Genomic DNA, 18,960 nt, shown 5'->3' with positions numbered 1-18,960 from the left:
GTCACGAGAAACGTCAATGAAAAAATTATGGAAAGTGGCTCGAAACATGAGAAATCGCTCTTCAACGAATGAAAGCGAAGAATATTCACATCGATGGATTTTTAATTTTGCACGGAAGGTTTGTCCCGATTCCGCTCCCGTGCAGAAAATTGTTCGAGATATACCAGGTGCGATCTTGATTCCGAGTTTTCGATGGTAGAATTCTCTCTTGCTCTCCTTTCATGTAACAATTCTGCTCCTGGATCGGATAGAATTAAGTTCAACTTGCTGAAAAACCTCCTTGATGTGGCGAAACATCGCTTGTTGAATTTATTCAATCGGTTTCTGGAGCATAATATTGTTCCAGATGATTGGAGACAAGTACGAGTTATAGCTGTTCAAAAACCCGGAAAACCCGCGTCCGACTTCAATTCGTACCGCCCAATAGCAATGCTGTCTTGTATACAGAAATTGTTGGAGAAAATGATCTTGTTTCGCCTTGATCGATGGGTTGAAACGAATGGCCTACTCTCAGATACACAATATGGGTTCCGCAGGGGCAAGGGGACGAATGATTGTCTTGCGTTGCTTTCTTCAGAAATTCAAATGGCTTACGCCGAAAAAAAACAAATGGCTTCAGTATTCTTGGACATAAAGGGGGCCTTTGATTTTGTTTCAATAGAGGTTTTGTTAGACAAATTACACTCTCGGGGTCTGCCGCCTCTATTGAATAATATGTTATATAATTTGCTTTGTGAGAAACATTTGAACTTTTCTCACGGAGATTCGGCAGTAAGTCGGGTCTCTTACATGGGCCTCCCCCAGGGCTCATGTTTAAGCCCCCTTTTGTACAACTTCTATATAAGCGACATCGACAATTGTCTTACACAAAATTGCAGCCTAAGACAACTTGCAGATGATGGAGTGGTGTCTGTCGTAGGATCAAACGAATCCGACCTGCAAGGACCCTTACAAGATACTTTGAACAATTTTTCAACCTGGGCCATTGGGCTAGGGATCGAATTCTCCACGGAGAAAACAGAGATGGTGGTTTTTTCTAGGAAGCATAGACCAGCAAAACCAAAGCTTCAACTTTTGGGTAAACCGATCACTCATGCTATGTCATTCAAATATCTTGGGGTCTGGTTCGACTCCAAATGTACTTGGGGGGCCCATATTAGGTATCTGAGTAAAAAATGTCAACAAAGAATAAACTTTCTCCGTACAATTACCTGCACCTGGTGGGGAGCCCATCCCGAAGATCTTATAATGTTGTATCGAACAACTATTCTCTCAGTGATGGAGTATGGCAGTTTCTGTTTTCAATCAGCTGCCAAAACACACCTCATTAAACTCGAGCGAATTCAGTATCTTTGTCTCCGTATTGCGTTGGGATGTATGCCCTCAACGCATACCATGAGTCTCGAGGTTTTGGCAGGCCTACTCCCACTAAAAGATCGCTTCAATTTATTATCTCTTCGGTTCCTCATCCGGTGTAAGGTTATGAACCCATTGGTGATCGGAAATTTTGAGCAGCTGATCGAGCTATATTTTCAATCTGGGTTCATGAGTCCATATCATGAATTCATCTCCATGCAGGTTGATCCTTCTTCGTATATTCCCAACCGTGTTTGTTTTCCTGACTACATCAATTCCTCTGTACATTTCGATCTGTTCATGAAGGAGAAAATCCATGAAAATCCAGATTATCTTAGATTGGGGTTCGTTCCTACAATCTTCAATGCAAAGTATGGGCGTATCAATTGTGATAATATATACTTTACTGATGGGTCCTCTATGAATGAGTCCACAGGATTTGGAGTGTTCAACGTATTTTTTAGCACCTCACACAGTGTTCAGAATCCTTGCTCAGTGTATATTGCTGAATCGGCAGCAATTCATTGGGCGCTGGACAGCGTCGCCTCACGACCTGTTGAACACTATTACATTGTAACGGATAGTCTTAGCTCTGTCGAAGCTATCCGTTCAGTGAGGCCGGAAAAGCACTCGCCGTACTTCCTTGAGAGAATACGAGAAATTTTGAGTGCTTTATCCAGACGCTGTTATGTCATTACCTTTGTCTGGGTCCCTTCACATTGCTCAATTCCGGGTAACGAGAGGGCTGACTCATTGGCAAAGGTAGGTGCAATTGAAGGCGATATATATCAGCGTCAAATCGCCTTCAATGAATTTTATTCTTTAGTTCGCAAAAATACCATCGCTAACTGGCAACGCAAGTGGAATGTAGATGAATTGGGCCGGTGGTTTCACTCGATTATCCCAAAGGTTAGCCTCAAACCGTGGTTCAAAAGTCTGGATTTGAGTCGGGACTTTATTCGCACCTTCTCCCGACTCATGTCCAATCACTGTTCGTTAGATGCACTACTCTTCCGTTTCAATCTTGCCAGCAGCAATCTCTGCGTTTGTGGCCAAGGTTATCACGACATCGAGCACGTTGTTTGGTCGTGCGAGGTGTATCTGGTCGCCAGATCGAATTTAGAAAACTCCCTTCGGGCCCGAGGAAGACAGCTCAATGTGCCGGTGAGAGATGTGTTGGCTCGGTTAGACCTTGATTACATGTCCCATATATATGTTTTCCTTAAAGCTATAGATCTTCGTGTGTGATTGTCCCTACATCCTTATACCCTCCTTTCCTTCCTTCGCGGGTAATTCGTCCCCTTGCTATAAATAGTAGAATAAGTTGAAATGTAAATACACTATAGATATACGAATAGATTTAAGAAATGAGTGTTCATCAACATTGTTACAATTTCCTTATATCCCATCCTTCTCCTAAAAATATGTCACCCTTCTAAACTCGAGCACACCGCGAGTAATCGGTTTTCCACCTTACTAACCATAGATGTAAGAAAATTGTTAATATATATATATATATATATATATATATAGTTTTAAAAATATATTTAAGAATTCGGCTCCTTTAAACTTAAGTAACTGAGCCTGTAAAAATAAACGAATTAATAAAAAAAAAATCCCGTGCCATGTGGTTTCTGCCCAGACAATTGGAACAAAGTCGTTTTGAATTCGCTAATTTCAAACGCTTGTCCACTGTAAAATAGTTAAATTTGGAACAACGTGATATGAAATGTTGTTCCCCACACGAGACACAACTTGGACCCTTGTTGTCGGTCGCCGAGTTGACCGACACCTTAGCTGCATGTGTTTTAGTTGAATGTGATGGAGCCGCCGAGTGCACGACGGATGTGCGTTGATCAACATTGACCGCATCTAACACTCGTGTCTGTTTCTTCAGGAAGTCCACCAGCATCGCATAGGATGGATTCTCGTGCTGCGTCGCATGTGCCTCCCAGTGCTTCTGTGTCACGTCGTCGAGTTTTGAAACTAATACGTGCGTCAACATAGCCCCCCAACCACTTGTCGCCTCTCCTAATTGGTCAAGAATTTTTGCTCTTCTACATTCTCCTCGTGCTCCTCTAATTCTTCTATCTCTCGCTGAATCTCCTCGAATTCGTCCCATTTCGCTTCGAGTTTCTCCAGACGAAGCTTGATTTGGTTTTCGTTTGTAGAACGGTATTCCAGGTTAAATTGCTCCGTGCGGCGAAGAAAGTCGACGATGTTGTCCCTCACGTGCAATTTTGGTTTCAGCTTCTTTCCCATGATGAAACGAAATGAAAGTAGCCGGTACGATTTCTAGGAGAGCAACAAGAGAAGCACCCTTCGAGAGACAAATGAAGTTTTGGACAAGTACTCACCTTGTGAGCCTGTCAATCAGGCCTTGTATTTCAAATTCTCTCGGTTGTATCGATATGACGAATATTGCACTCGTCCAAGCCACAGGTTGAAGGCACAAATATAAATCCAGCGCAGAATAGGCCCAGCTAGCCAGAAGTTGAGAGCCACTATCCCAACTCCACTACCGGTAGTATAATCCACGCCGCCTTTCTATGAGCTGTAATATACGACAAGCGAAGCACCTTCCTGATTCGAAAAATTTATTTGGACAGGTACTCACCTTGTGAGCCTGTCAAATAGGCCTTGTATTTTTCGAATAAATATCCGTTGGAACGACGAACCAAAATTGTTATCACTCCAGTAATCCGCGTTGGTGACAAATCCTAATTCGCTAGTATGTTTTGGGCATAGAAAGAGACTGAAGATGTTCCTGCTGCTGATGCGTTGAATTATTGGAACTCTAAACTTTTGTAATTCATTCGTCTCTTATCCTGAGAAAGCCCCTTGGGGACAACTGACTCAAACAACAGCAAACGACGTTCTTGAAGATATTCCTCAGAGGAGATGCGATATTCATAAGTTAGAGACAACGTACTTATTGTGCAGTCTCGATAGTTTGGTCGGGTTGGGCAGGTTGTGCAGTGGAATCTGGTCAACAGGGCGACCAGAGTGTTCTCCTTCGTCGTGATAATCATCGATTTATTCCACGAAATAAATAGGTAATAACTAATAAGTAAAAGCATCGTATTCTCGATACTTTGATATCTTTCATTCTCTTTCCTCTTGCCTGCTTGATAATTCATTGTACGAAAGCGGAACACGTTTTTGTCATTATGTTTCGAAAATGCTTTCATATGAAAACATGACACTTCGGCCTCAGAGCCTCTGAACTAACTGTTAATTAGTTTTTTTTTCTACTTTTCTTGTTTCTCTTTTTTCTGTCAATTAAAGTTTTTTCATTTCTGTGGGTAGGTAGCATTTTAAAGCATCAGGAGAAAACTATTCGACGCGTTATATTTTTCAGTTTACAATTTGAAACACTGTATACACGCTTTCATTCTCAGATTTTCCGACCGACATCCACGTACAACCCATCCAAATTTCATCCACCAGAGCCCAAAGGGTCGATTGTGCACGAGCCAACGGGCAGAAGCAATTCTATTTTACAAAGCCTCCGGGCTCTGGGATGATTCCCACCGGAAATGGGCTCGCCAAAGTGCATCGCATTAGTGTCCTTTCGTTCGCGCGTTAGATGGATGCATTTGTTGATACAAATTTCGGCCGGGCGTTTTCGCGGCGCAGTTTCGGCGTTATCATATGGATGGTTTGGTTGCTCTGCCATAGCCTTTTTGTCGGTCCGCTTGTTTTCGCGTTTTTGTTGTTTACTCGATGCTATTATGAAAGTTTTTCAATTTCCATTCGTTTTTGTGCTTTTTTGCTCTGTTGTATGTAGTGCCCGATTCAATTCTCGTCCTATGGAATGGCAAAAAAGTTTTTATTTTGTTTCCATTTTTTGCCCCCGGAAATGCTCGCTCCGATTTTGGTCGGCACAGGGGGCTGTTTGATATGCCGAACAAGTTTTACTCATTAACATCGGTTAACACACGTTAGCTGGAGTGAAGAGAGAAAGAGAGCGAAAAAATCAAATTAAAAATTGCTACCCCGATTGTTTACCTAGAATAAGTGATAAGCGAACTGAGGTGAAACGAAGCAATTGATTGATTTTTTGGTGATTTCTAGGCTCAAGGGGATCCGGCTGACACTGACAGTGTCAGGTGTCCTCACACACGGGTCACACGTATTCAAATACGTAGTCTGGCAGTCTCGATGTTATCGACTATAATCTGAGCAAAGTGCTGTTGTTTTTCATCTATTTGGGACACTCTACATACCAATGGATGGGGATATCGGCGTAAATTCCCGCTTGGAATCCCGAAAGGCTTCCAATATTGGAATTGTTATTTTTGTTTCAATTATGTAGACTCCCGGCACGTCATGCTTGCTCCTACCAACAACTAATTGCACATGAAGCAAACACTCTGTTGCTCCCTTCGAACCATATTAATACAAACTAGAATCCAAAAACTGAAATTAATTTTCCCCCGGCACTTCTGTGAAAAATATGTGAGCATTGGAATTACTGGACCGTAGAAATTGGATCCACCACATCCATTGCGATGGGAAAGCCTCGATACGGCCGCCTTGAAACGGGTGACTCGAATGCTTCACGTATGAGTCGCGCTGGCACGTGCTTGATATGAAAATAATTTTTCACCTGACCCAGGAGTACTCCCTCTTTCTCTCTGTCTCTCTGTCACAGGCTCCTATGGCCCGGAATGCCACAACGCCGGGCGTGGGAATATTATTTGTGATGAGATTTCCAATTAAATTTTTCGATTTATTATTTACGTAATTGAGAATCTGATTGCAGGCCGATGGATCAGTGTTAATTTGAACGGAGGAGAAATACCGAACCCTGGTTGGTTGGAAGAGCATTCGTCAAACGGGGGTTATTATTTTTAATTGAATACGGCCCGCTCAAAGTTCTGACTTTATTGGTGTGTCTCGAAATGTCACGATCGTTCTCGTTTGGGTGCAAAAAAATCAGAGGATCAGGCATTTCTCCGACAACAGTGTATATTTCAATCGAATATATCCGACAATCAAGTGCTATTGAAATGACAGATTTTTTTTCAAATGTTTAATTGTTTAAGTTTGTTTAAGGGGGTATTCTAGTGTAGAGACACGAATTTCGGACGTTTTTTCGAGCTCTGTAAAAATAAATCAAAGCATATTTTTACTATCCATTATATCATTATTTGTGCATCTTTCTTTTAACAATAAAAAAAATGGACAGAGAAAATATACTCATAACTAGAATAGTTAAAAACTGATGAAGTGAGAGGTTTCAAAAAATGTTGTGCCATAACGTACACGATTCCAGCCCACCTGGTTATCTGAAACAAAAAAAATCGAACAGATTTTGAATCAGTAAAGATGCCGCTATCGCATGAACCTCGGACAAGTCAAAAACATCTTTTTTGACAAAATGGCGGCCGTTTGAAAAACAAAATGCGGTTTAAAATGATTTCTCTTACGTTTTCCTATTTTTTAAAAATAGTAAAATTTAAAAAATATTATTTTTCAGAGCTTCATGCGATAGAGAGATGCCTGCAGATTGTACTCATATAAAATCTACATAAATCGGTTCAGTAGAACTTGAGATATCGTGTACGCCAGTTTGAAAAAACTAGTTTCGAGAAAAACGCGTTTGAAGATGATTGTTATGGCCGTAGTAGATTAGGTGCCGCATCACTAAAATGGCTCTAACAAGGTAAATAATAGGATTTTCGATAAGTCCTTTCTAGGGTATATTCTTGAATGCCTAAACTACAGAAATATGAAGAAAAAAAATGATTTTTTTTCAAATTTCTAGACTAGGATACTGCCTTAAATTGGTTAAGTTCAGCCATGATGCATTTATTTGACGTTGATCAACTATGTGACTCATAAGGTGGTCAAGATTTTATCGACATATTTAAATTCGAACAATATTACTGTATGTCTTATGTTCTCACACATAAATAACATTCATGAATAAATGGGCTTCCCCATAAATGAATTTAGACATTTCATACATTTTCATTTATTCTTTTTTTCCACCTATATTTCCTCGCGTTACAATCATTTAATTTTAATGTGCGTCAAAAATTGTTTGCTAGCAGTTTTATTATTCATTTTTTTATTTTTGCACATATGACCTCAAGATGTTGTGGGTAGTGATGTCCAGCATTCATTCGATTAATCGAGTGATGTCTGCAAAATACAGAAACATTAAACCGCAACTATCGTAATCCATTGAAATCCGGACATTTAAGCGCTAAAATATGTTGACATATTATCATTCCTATAGAATTTAAAGGCTTTAACGTAAGTTATGAATCACAGAATTCTATGTTTTTTTGTAAACTTCTTCACTGTACCGTGATTATAAATCCGGACACTTTTTTTTATTCATGAATTGAATTCCGGACACTTTTGCTTTTTATTCCAGAATACTTTTGTCAGCAGCATTTATTTGAGAGAAATATGATTTTGTAGAGCTTATTATTTCATTATTAAAATCGTAAAAGATAGATCAATAACGAACGATAGTTATGAAATTTGTTTTATGATTATGAACAAATGCAACTCCTTCAATGAGAAATTTGATCGTTAGCTTTAATCTGTCCTGATTCAGAATCATCTTCTGCGCTTTTCATTCTGGACATATGTTAGTGAAACATGAATATTTGTTTTGGTTTTTGCCATTTTTTTTATCAACAGCTAGGTACAGTGCTTGACACTACAAAAAAAAAAATGATACAATAGTAACTATCAGTCACATAAATTCAACATGTAAAAGATGTTATGGTTTTGGTATGATATTGAATATACGGAAAAAGTGTCCGGATTTAAAAGCCGTCCAGATTCGAACGCATTACGGTAATAATCGTAGTGAACGAGTAATTCGAATTGATCAATCTATCTAAACTTCTTAGTGGAATAAGGGTAAATCAGCATGTTTAAGCAGGTTTGAATAAATCTAAATATTGGTTTAGAACAGCGTTGATCTGATGCGTAAGAGAGGACGAGGTAAGACGGCCACCTTAAGCATAGAGTACATTTAAACACGATGTATACACAATTGAGGCAATTCATTATGTCAGCATCGATCTTTAGGATGTTTTTCGCAATCACGTTGACTTCCAAAAGTTTTTTTTATTATTTCATAATGTTATAAATATGACAAATTATAAAAGGTATGAAAAAGGTACTACTAGAATCATGACGGGTCAAGTTGGCCACCATTAAGGGTGAGATGGCCACATGAAATGACTCGTGAATCTAGGAGTATAGAAGATGATTATTGGAGGTGTTATTTTTACGGAATTGCCTATAATGTGCTTAATGTGCAACCCTTGTGAAATTATCATAATTAAAAATTATTATATTTGATATCTGAAAAACATCAAATTTATTATCAATATGCCTTCAGTTATTCAACCAACAATTCAAGTGGTGTGATGTTCTCAATCAATTGGGCGCGTTCGAATGTGCGTTTATGGCAAATCACATCTCTTATAAAAGTGGCCACCTTGCCCCCGCTATGAGTCAAGCAAACGTGTCTAAATAATTTTATGAAATGCTTTAAAAACATACATTTTTCATACAAACACACTTAACAGGCCTTTGTGTTTACTATTGTAACACTGGTTTCATAGGACATGTCCATATATACCACTAAAATACTGAATTTCGTGCATGCAAAAATAACAAATCGGTGCTCGTCGCCATCTGAAAAGTTGATTTTTATTGTTGACATTTCACCTATACACACTCAAAAATGGGTAACCATGATTGAGTGTAATGCAATACACCAAACTAATTTCTATATATATATAAATGTTCTGTTCGTTGGTGTACGCGTCAAAAACTCGAAAAGTACGGAACCGATTGAGCTCAAAGTTGGGCACAATATACAATCCACTTCAAGGAGTGTTGTTACGGCATAAAAAGTTGGAAAATTGGAAGAAAAATGATTTTATATATGACCAATATGCGTTTCTGAAATTGGGCTTCTAATGAAAATCAACTATGTGTTCTGTGTGGTGAAAATATCTTTTTTCCACATGTTTGACACATGTACAACATAAAAAAAATTCAACTCAACCATGCAACCACAATGTGCCACAGCAAAGCGTGGCAGGCTACAGCTAGTGTATTATAATTGTCCAATAGTTGATTGTTTCAATAATCTAGAGAGTGGTCATCTTATCCCGGGTGGCTGTCTTCCCCCGTCCTCCCCTACGTGTTCCAGTGCAAGTCGAAACAACTTTAATTTTGAAAATCGTCCCACGTCAAGCAGACTCCGCTCATTGAGTGGATATTTAAATTATTCTAGCTCACAACTAATAGAGTAGTAATTCGTGGGTATTTTGAGCATTCCTATAAATCCCTGAATGCCAACATAACAAGTACTTTGTCTCCGTATTGCTTTGGGATGTATGCCCTCAACGCATACTATGAGTCTCGAGGTTTTGGCAGGCGTACTCCCACTAAAAGACCGCTTCAATTTATTATCTCTTCGGTTCCTCATCCGGTGTAAGGTTATGAACCCATTGGTGATCGGAAATTTTGAACAGCTGATCGAGCTATATTTTCAATCTGGGTTCATGAGTCCATATCATGAATTCATCTCCATGCAGGTTGATCCTTCTTCGTATATTCCCAACCGTGTTTGTTTTCCTGACTACATCAATTCCTCTGTGCATTTTGATCTGTCCATGAAGCAGGATATCCATGGAACATCAGATTATCTTCGATCGAGGATCGTTCCAACGATCTTTGATGCAAAGTATGGGGATATCAATTGTGATAATATATACTTTACTGATGGGTCCTCTATGAATGAGTCCACAGGATTGGGAGTGTTCAACGAATTTTTTAGCACCTCCCACAGTCTTCAGAATCCTTGCTCAGTGTATATTGCTGAATTGGCAGCAATTCACTGGGCGCTGGACAGCGTCGCCTCACGACCTGTTGAACACTATTACATTGTAATGGATAGTCTTAGCTCTGTCGAAGCTATCCGTTCAGTGAGGCCGGAAAAGCACTCGCCGTATTTCCTTGAGAGAATACGAGAAGTTTTGAGTGCTTTAACCAGACGCTGTTATGTCATAACCTTTGTCTGGGTCCCTTCTCATTCCTCTCATTAGCAAAGGTAGGTGCGATTGAAGGCGATATTTATCAGCGTCAAATCGCCTTCAATGAATTTTATTCTTTAGTTCGCAAAAATACCATAGTTAACTGGCAACTCAAATGGAACGAAGATGAATTGGGCCGGTGGCTCCACTCGATTATCCCTAAGGTTAGCTTCAAACCATGATTCAAAAGTCTGGACTTGAGTCGGGACTCTATTCGCACCTTCTCTCGACTCATGTCCAATCACTGTTCGTTAGATGCGCTACTCTTTCGTATTAATCTTGCCGACAACAATCTTTGTGTTTGTGGCCAAGGTTACCACGACATCGAGCACGTTGTTTGGTCGTGCGAGCTGTATCTTGTCGCCAGATCGAATTTAGTAGTCACCCTTCGGGCCCGAGGAAGGCAGCCCATGGTGCCGGTGTGAGACGTGTTGGCTCGGTTAGACCTTGATTACATGTCCCAAATATATGTATTCCTTAAAGCTATCGATCTTCGTGTGTGATTGTCCTTATACCCTTAGTTTTTCCTTTTCCTTTTCTTTTGTGAGAGATCGGATCCCTTCTTAAGAATAAGATGAAATGTAAATACATATTAGTTATAAGATAGGTTTAAGAATTGAGTGTGATGAGTGTGATTGAAAGTGTGAGTGTGATCATTGTCAACATATCCTCATATCCCCTCCTTTTCCTGAAGAAAATATGTCACCCTTCTAAACTCGAGTCGACCGCGAGTAATCGGTTTCCTATATTATTAACATTAGAATTATGGAAAAATGTATATATACTAGTAACAATACAGTAAGGAGTTCGGCTCCTTTAAACCTATGTAACTGAGCCTGTAAAAATAAACGATTTAAATAATAATTAAACATAACAAGTCGTTGAAGTTTCACAAATTAATGCTTCATGTCATTGAGTGGATAGTGATTTGTATTCACACATTGTCATGCCGGGGGTTCTGGTTCGACTCCCGTTCTTGCGGAGGTCTCTACTAACGTGGCTCGGCAAGTCATATTCAACTGAGGATATTCAGGGGACTATGAAGAAATCCGCATTCGCATTCAATTGGGAATAAGTTTTTGCTTCTTCCAGTAGTTTCTCCGTCAACATGACTCAACAGTCATTCGGGCGTTTAGTTGCTATCTCACTCTACGATTCGACTATCCCATTTCATTGTACATTGAATTGACTCACCCCAGACTGAAATCGTTTCTCTCTTATGTATCACCTATGCATATATCGATGCTTAAGTACATGTTGGGTAAACAACGGAGCCGTCCATTAACATCACAAGTCAAGTTTTCATTTCACTTTAAATGGACGTTTAAATAAGATTGTGTACGCGGGCAACAAGATTCATGTCAGGGTGGAGTAGTAGTGGTAGTGGTGAATTGAAGTGAAGTTGAATCAAGAGGCCGATTTGTATTATTTCGTGATATCAATTAGAATAACAATTTGCTAGGATATCTCCTCATGCTCGTCAATTCATTTCTAGTCAATTCAAGTCATGTTGACGGTGAATGCCGAAGTAGTTCTAGTCGAACCAAAGCGACTAAGAGAAGAATCGATTCTCATTTTTCATCTTCAAAAATGTTGAATGCTGACTACTAATATAAATAACGCGAGTGATGATTACGTTGAGAAGGCAAAAGTTCCCCTAGGAACATTAGTGCCATTTAAGATGTAGGTATTTAATGAATGAGTATTTATTGTATTTAATGAATTTATTGGCATTCTATAAATTTACTCGTTCGCATTCTTAAAATATATTGCTATGTATCTTACAAGCTCCAGATAATTTTCGTACAATGTTTATACTTTTAGAATATTTTAATTGAACAGTTTGAGACGAGTGTGGTACGGCCCGACACGGACCGAACAGTCGGATTCAGAAAAAAAAGAAAAAAAAACATCGAATTTTCAACATTTTATTTAACTAAAAAAAAACTTCACCAAATCGGATACACACTTCGCACTGCAGCGAATATCCTGGAGCCGCTCCTGGAAAAAAAATCAATTAGTGAAGTGTATAAACATAATACAGTAAAACCTGTTTTTGCGCGAATTTTTTTTTTTGGTGCGATTTTCTGTTCTTGTGCGGTGTATGAAAAGAAGCATTTTTGACGAAGTTATCGTCCTTTTAGTTTTTTTCGGTGATTTATATGCATTTCAGTACGAAAAAAGCATATTTGCATCTCAATTATCCACATCTGAAATCATTCCCCTCCTTTCATCAAATGCTCTAAGTTTTTCTAAGTTTTTGCATGACATGATTTCTAACAGCAACACGTTTCGACAGGCAACTGAAAGCACAAAACAACCACGCGCTCAATCAAGATAAGCTTCGAGTAACCGGTCATGTGCTGTGAGCGTCTCCGTTAAAGCATTGTTTTCGGTTACCGTTGGCTGTTATTTTTTTTTTATCGCCCGGGTGTGCTTTTTTCGCGCGTTTTCGAACTGTTCGAGATACCGTAAAACGCAGTGTGAACTCGGAATTAGTGAGAAAAGCAGAATCATCAAAGCCTGGCAAGGCCAGCCGGCTTTCAGTTTTCGCCGATTTGTCGCCATCGCAATCGAAGTCGGACATCGGTGCTCAGTTGCACGCACACAATACCAGCGCGATTCTCTACTCACTTACAGCAGTGTGAAGGAGAGCATCACTTCTTAGTGGTGTGTGATAGTGCCGAGCGCTCAAGCGCTCCGATTGAGAAGCAAGCAGCGGTTGCCAGTTCATCAGCACTGGGTGCATTGTGATTATAAGTACCAATTACAGAATGGCAGAAGGAGGGGGAGGATCTCCAGATATGGAGATCTCTGATGATGACTCCCCTCTGGTTGAAAAAACAAATAAAGGAACAGCGAAGACACTTAAACGCGTTCCTACATCAGAGGATGTTTCGTCCGGGGACGAGTCTGCTAACTCTAGCAAGCCCCCCTCTAAAAAACCTGCAAATATCTCCTCTCGCTCCTACCCCAGCTCAGATTTCGCCTCCCCATCCTGTTGTCCCCGATTCCCTTCAATCCTAGTCATCTCCTTCTCCTCCTGTTGTCTTCTCTCCACGTGTCAAGGTCTATCCTGAAGATGCACCTGGAACTGGTCCGTGGGTTGTTTTCTTCAGGCCTAAGCCAAACGGAAAAGCACTTAATGTTATTCAGATCATGAAAGATCTGGCAAGATACTCCTCCGTGACAGAAATTACGAAGGTTAGACCGACCAAACTGCGTGTTGTCGTGGCTGATCGGAGAGACGCAAACGGTATTGTCGTCGACCAGAGGTTTACCCTGGAATATCGTGTCTACGTGCCTTCCCATGACGTAGAAATCTCGGGGGTGATAACCGAAACGGGTCTGACGTGCAAATCAATTATGGAAGGAGATGGCAGATTTAAAAAGCTGCCTTTGATTAAGGTTAAAATCTTAGAATGCCGACAACTCGGCAAAGTCTCCCAGGAAGGGAAAGAATCGAAATTTACGCCGTCCGACTCGTTTAGAGTCACTTTTGCTGGCTCCACCCTCCCTGACTACGTTATGGTGGACAAATTGAGGCTACCGCTGCGACTCTTCGTGCCAAAGCCCATGACTTACCTGAAATGCAAGTCAGTTGGTCACACAGCAGCTTACTGCGCCAACAAGGAGCGCTGTGCCACTTGCGGAGAGCAACATGTGGACAAATCCTGCAGTGCGATTGAGCAAAAGTGTCCATATTGTCCTCTCGGCTTGTGAAACTTACAAGAGTCGCTGGGAGAAGCAGAAGCGCTCTTTAAAGGAACGCTCGAAGCGCACTTTTGCGGAAATTTTGAAGGGCGCTTCTCCATTGGCCCAACAGCAACAACCTTTAACCGCAAACAATGTCTTCGCTTCGCTGCCAGTTGACGAAATGGAAGCGGATACAGCTAACGAGGGCACACCGTACATCTTCCAAGGGAATCCCCGGCGCAAAAATGTGACTACTCCCAAAGTTCAAGGACAAGCCCCTCCGGTTATACCCTCTGTTAGCATGCCTAAAAAATCGAGTGCAGCGGACAAGCAAAATCAGGTTCCTCCTAGCTTCCGTGGGAATAATTCACCTTCGAACGACCCATCACTCGAAGGGACATCAAAAACCCCAACTGTCCCTATTTTACCGTCAAGTTCAACTTCCCAATCGGGATTTATAAAGTTGACTGACCTTGTGGCTCAAATCTTCACATGCTTTAATGTTTCCGACTCCATCAGAACCATTGTCATATCAATGCTTCCAGTATTAAAGACAATTTTGCAACAATTGATGCAAACATGGCCCCTCCTTGCAATGATTATCTCTCTTGATGTCTAATTCAAATAGAGAGGTCGGAGATATCACTGTTTTACAGTGGAATTGTCGTAGTCTTATCCCTAAATTGGATACATTCAAATTTTTAATTCATAAGTTCAATTGTGATGTTTTTGCTCTGTCCGAAACTTGGCTTTCTTCGCGAGATGATCTCTCTTTCCATGATTTCAATATTATACGCTTGGACCGTGATGACAGATACGGAGGGGTGCTATTGGGGATCAATAAGTGCCACTCATTTTTTCGAATTGACCTTCCACCTATTGGAGGGATTGAAGCCGTTGCTTGTCATGCAAACATCAGAGGAAAAGACCTCTGTATTGTCAGCTTGTATTGGCCTCCGAGAGCTGCGGTTAGCCGCAAGCAACTTGTTGACATGTGCTCACTTCTTCCTGAGCCACGATTGATCTTGGGAGACTTCAACTCTCACGGAACTGCCTGGGGGGAACAGTACGACGACAATCGTTCATCGTTGATATATGACCTTTGTAACAGCTTCAATATGACCGTTTTGAATACTGGGGATACAACACGTGTTCCTAAATCTCCTGCTAACCCAAGTGCTCTTGACCTCTCGCTTTGCTCGAATTCACTATCGTTAGATTGCAAGTGGAATGTAATCCAGGACCCCAACGGTAGTGATCACTTGCCAATCAAAATTTCCATCACCATTGGGTCGAATTCTTCTGAATCTATAAACATGGCATATGACCTCACAAGACACATTGACTGGAAAAAAATATGCGGACGCGATTGCTCTAGCCATCAATTCCAGCGATGGTTTTCCTCCATTGGAGGAGTATAACTTCATTTCTCGTTTGATCTATGACAGCGCGGTTCGCGCTCTAACGAAACCCATCCCAGGCTCCACTATTCGTCGAAGGCCTCCCAATCCATGGTGGGATAGCCAATGTTCCAAGCTTTATCAGGATAAATCGAACGCATTCAAAGCTTTTCGGAAACGTGGAACCATTGAAAATTTTCAGTCGTATTTGGACCTTGAAAATCAATTTAAAAACTTGATCAAAGGGAAAAAACGTGCTTATTGGCGAAATTTCGTGGGAGGTTTGTCACGAGAAACGTCAATGAAAAAATTATGGAAAGTGGCTCGAAACATGAGAAATCGCTCTTCAACGAATGAAAGCGAAGAATATTCACATCGATGGATTTTTAATTTTGCACGGAAGGTTTGTCCTGATTCCGCTCCTGTGCAAAAAATTGTTCGAGATATACCACAAGATAGGTGCGATCTTGATTCCGAGTTTTCGATGGTAGAATTCTCTCTTGCTCTCCTTTCATGTAACAATTCTGCTCCGGGATCGGATAGAATTAAGTTCGACTTGTTGAAAAACCTCCCTGATGTGGCGAAACATCGCTTGTTGAATTTATTCAATCGGTTTCTGGAGCATAATATTGTTCCAGATGATTGGAGACAAGTACGAGTTATAGCTATTCAAAAACCCGGAAAACCCGCGTCCGACTTCAATTCGTACCGCCCAATAGCAATGCTGTCTTGTATACGGAAATTGTTGGAGAAAATGATCTTGTTTCGCCTTGATCGCTGGGTTGAAACGAATGGCCTACTCTCAGATACACAATATGGGTTCCGCAGGGGCAAGGGGACGAATGATTGTCTTGCGTTGCTTTCTTCAGAAATTCAAATGGCTTACGCCGAAAAAAAACAAATGGCTTCAGTATTCTTAGACATATAGGGGGCCTTTGATTCTGTTTCAATAGAGGTTTTGTCAGACAAATTACACTCTCGGGGTCTGCCGCCTCTATTGAATAATATGTTATATAACTTGCTTTGTGAGAAACATTTGAACTTTTCTCACGGAGATTCGGCAGTAAGTCGGTTCTCTTACATGGGCCTCCCCCAGGGCTCATGTTTAAGCCCCCTTTTGTACAACTTCTATGTAAGCGACATCGACAATTGCCTTACACAAAATTGCAGCCTAAGACAACTTGCAGATGATGGAGTGGTGTCTGTCGCAGGATCTAACGAATCCGACCTGCAAGGACCCTTACAAGATACTTTGAACAATTTTTCAACCTGGGCCATTGGGCTAGGGATCGAATTCTCCACGGAGAAAACAGAGATGGTGGTTTTTTCTAGGAAACATAGACCAGCAAAACCAAAGCTTCAACTTTTGGGTAAACCGATCACTCATGCTATGTCATTCAAGTATCTTGGGGTCTGGTTCGACTCCAAATGTACTTGGGGGGCCCATATTAGGTATCTGAGTAAAAAATGCCAACAAAGAATAAATTTTCTCCGTACAATTACCGGCACCTGGTGGGGAGCCCATCTCGAAGATCTTATAATGTTGTATAGAACAACTATTCTCTCAGTGATTGAGTATGGCAGTTTCTGTTTTCAATCAGCTGCCAAAACACACTTCATTGAACTCGAGCGAATTCAGTATCTTTGTCTCCGTATTGCTCTGGGATGTATGCCCTCAACGCATACCATGAGCTTCGAGGTTTTGGCAGGCGTACTCCCACTAAAAGATCGCTTCAATTTAATATCTCTTCGGTTCCTCATCCGGTGTAAGGTTATGAACCCATTGGTGATCGGAAATTTTGAGCAGCTGATCGGGCTAAATTTTCATTCTGGATTCATGACTTCATATCATGAATTCATCTCCATGCAGGTTGATCCTTCTTCGTATATTCCCAACCGTGTTTGTTTCCCTGACTACATCAATTCCTCTGTGCATTTTGATCTGTCCATGAAGCAAGATATCCATGGATATTCAGATTACCAACGATCGAGGATCGCTCCAACGATCTTCGATGAAAAATATAGGGGTATCAATTGTGATAATATGTACTTTACTGATGGGTCCACTATAAATGAGTCCACAGGATTTGGAGTGTTCAACGAATTTTTTAGCACCTCACACAGTCTTCAGAATCCTTGCTCAGTGTATATTGCTGAATTGGCAGCAATTCATTGGGAGCTGGACAGCGTCGCCTCACGACCTGTTGAACACTATTACATTGTAACGGATAGTCTTAGCTCTGTCGAAGCTATCCGTTCAGTGAGGCCGGAAAAGCACTCGCCGTACTTCCTTGAGAGAATACGAAAAATTTTGAGTGCTTTATCCAGACGCTGTTATGTCATTACCTTTGTGTGGGTCCCTTCTCATTGCTCAATTCCGGGTAATGAGAGGGCTGACTCATTAGCAAAGGTAGGTGCGATTGAAGGCGATATTTATCAGCGTCAAATCGCCTTCAATGAATTTTACTCTTTAGTCCGTAAAAATACCATCGCTAACTGGCAACGCAAATGGAACGAAGATGAATTGGGCCGGTGGCTTCACTCGATTATCCCTAAGGTTAGCCTCAAACCATGGTTCAAAAGTCTGGACTTGAGTCGGGACTTTATTCGCACCTTCTCCCGACTCATGTCCAATCACTGTTCGTTAGACGCGCTACTCTTTCGTTTCAATCTGGCCGGCAGCAATATCTGCGTTTGTGGCCGAGGTTACCACGACATCGAACACGTTGTTTGGTCGTGTGAGGTGTATCTTGTTGCCAGATCGAATTTAGAGAACTCCCTTCGGGCTAGAGGAAGGCAGCCCAATGTGCCGGTGAGAGATGTGTTGGCTCGGTTAGACCTTGATTACATGTCCCAAATACAGGGTGGGCCATTTAAAGTGTTTTTGCAATAGCAAAGTAAAGAAGTGGAATTTTAATTTTTTTTTTTATATTCATTTATTTTGGTCCAAGGAGATTTGTTCTAACTACATTTTGATTATGATATCTCATAATTGACTGCCTCTGGCCTTGACCGCAAAATGTGCCCTTTTTTCGGCATTTTCCATCACTTTGCCCAATGTTTCGGCCGATATGGCAGCAATTTCTTGTCGGATATTGTCTTTCAGCGCAGCCAGTGTCCTTGGTTTACCAGTGTATACCTTGGATTTTAAATATCCCCATAAAAAAAAGTCAGGAGGCGTCAAATCAGGTGATCTCGGTGGCCAGTCATAATCGCCGTTTTTAGATATTAATCTTCCGGGGAACATTTCGCGCAATAATTTGGTCGTGGCAGCCGCTGTTTGGCATGTAGCGCCGTCCTGTTGGAACCAGTAATTGTCCAATTCATTTTCACGAACAAATGGCAATAAAAAGATGCCTAACTCTTGCGAACGATGGTGACCTGATGTCGATGGAGTCTCTGCAACACTGGCTCGAACGGCATCA

The 18,960-nt window shown here is 41.0% G+C and overlaps 1 protein-coding gene across 1 annotated transcript in view; it reads right to left on the bottom strand.

Annotated features, from left to right (window-relative positions):
• Nucleotides 1–2,998: 2,998 nt before the first annotated feature.
• LOC129772787 (uncharacterized) overlaps nucleotides 2,999–18,960 on the bottom strand; it is a 398,153-nt gene continuing 382,191 nt past the window's right edge. The window contains exon 3 of the transcript XR_008742638.1: nucleotides 2,999–5,304. The gene's annotated coding sequence lies outside the window, so the exon portion shown is untranslated. The remainder of the gene's footprint in view (nucleotides 5,305–18,960) is intronic.

This window comes from Toxorhynchites rutilus, chromosome 3, assembly GCF_029784135.1.
Source record: "Toxorhynchites rutilus septentrionalis strain SRP chromosome 3, ASM2978413v1, whole genome shotgun sequence".
Classification (NCBI taxonomy): Eukaryota; Metazoa; Arthropoda; class Insecta; order Diptera; family Culicidae; genus Toxorhynchites; species Toxorhynchites rutilus.
The sequence above is the reverse complement of the archived record's forward strand: the minus strand, read 5'-3'. Positions and strand labels throughout refer to the sequence as shown.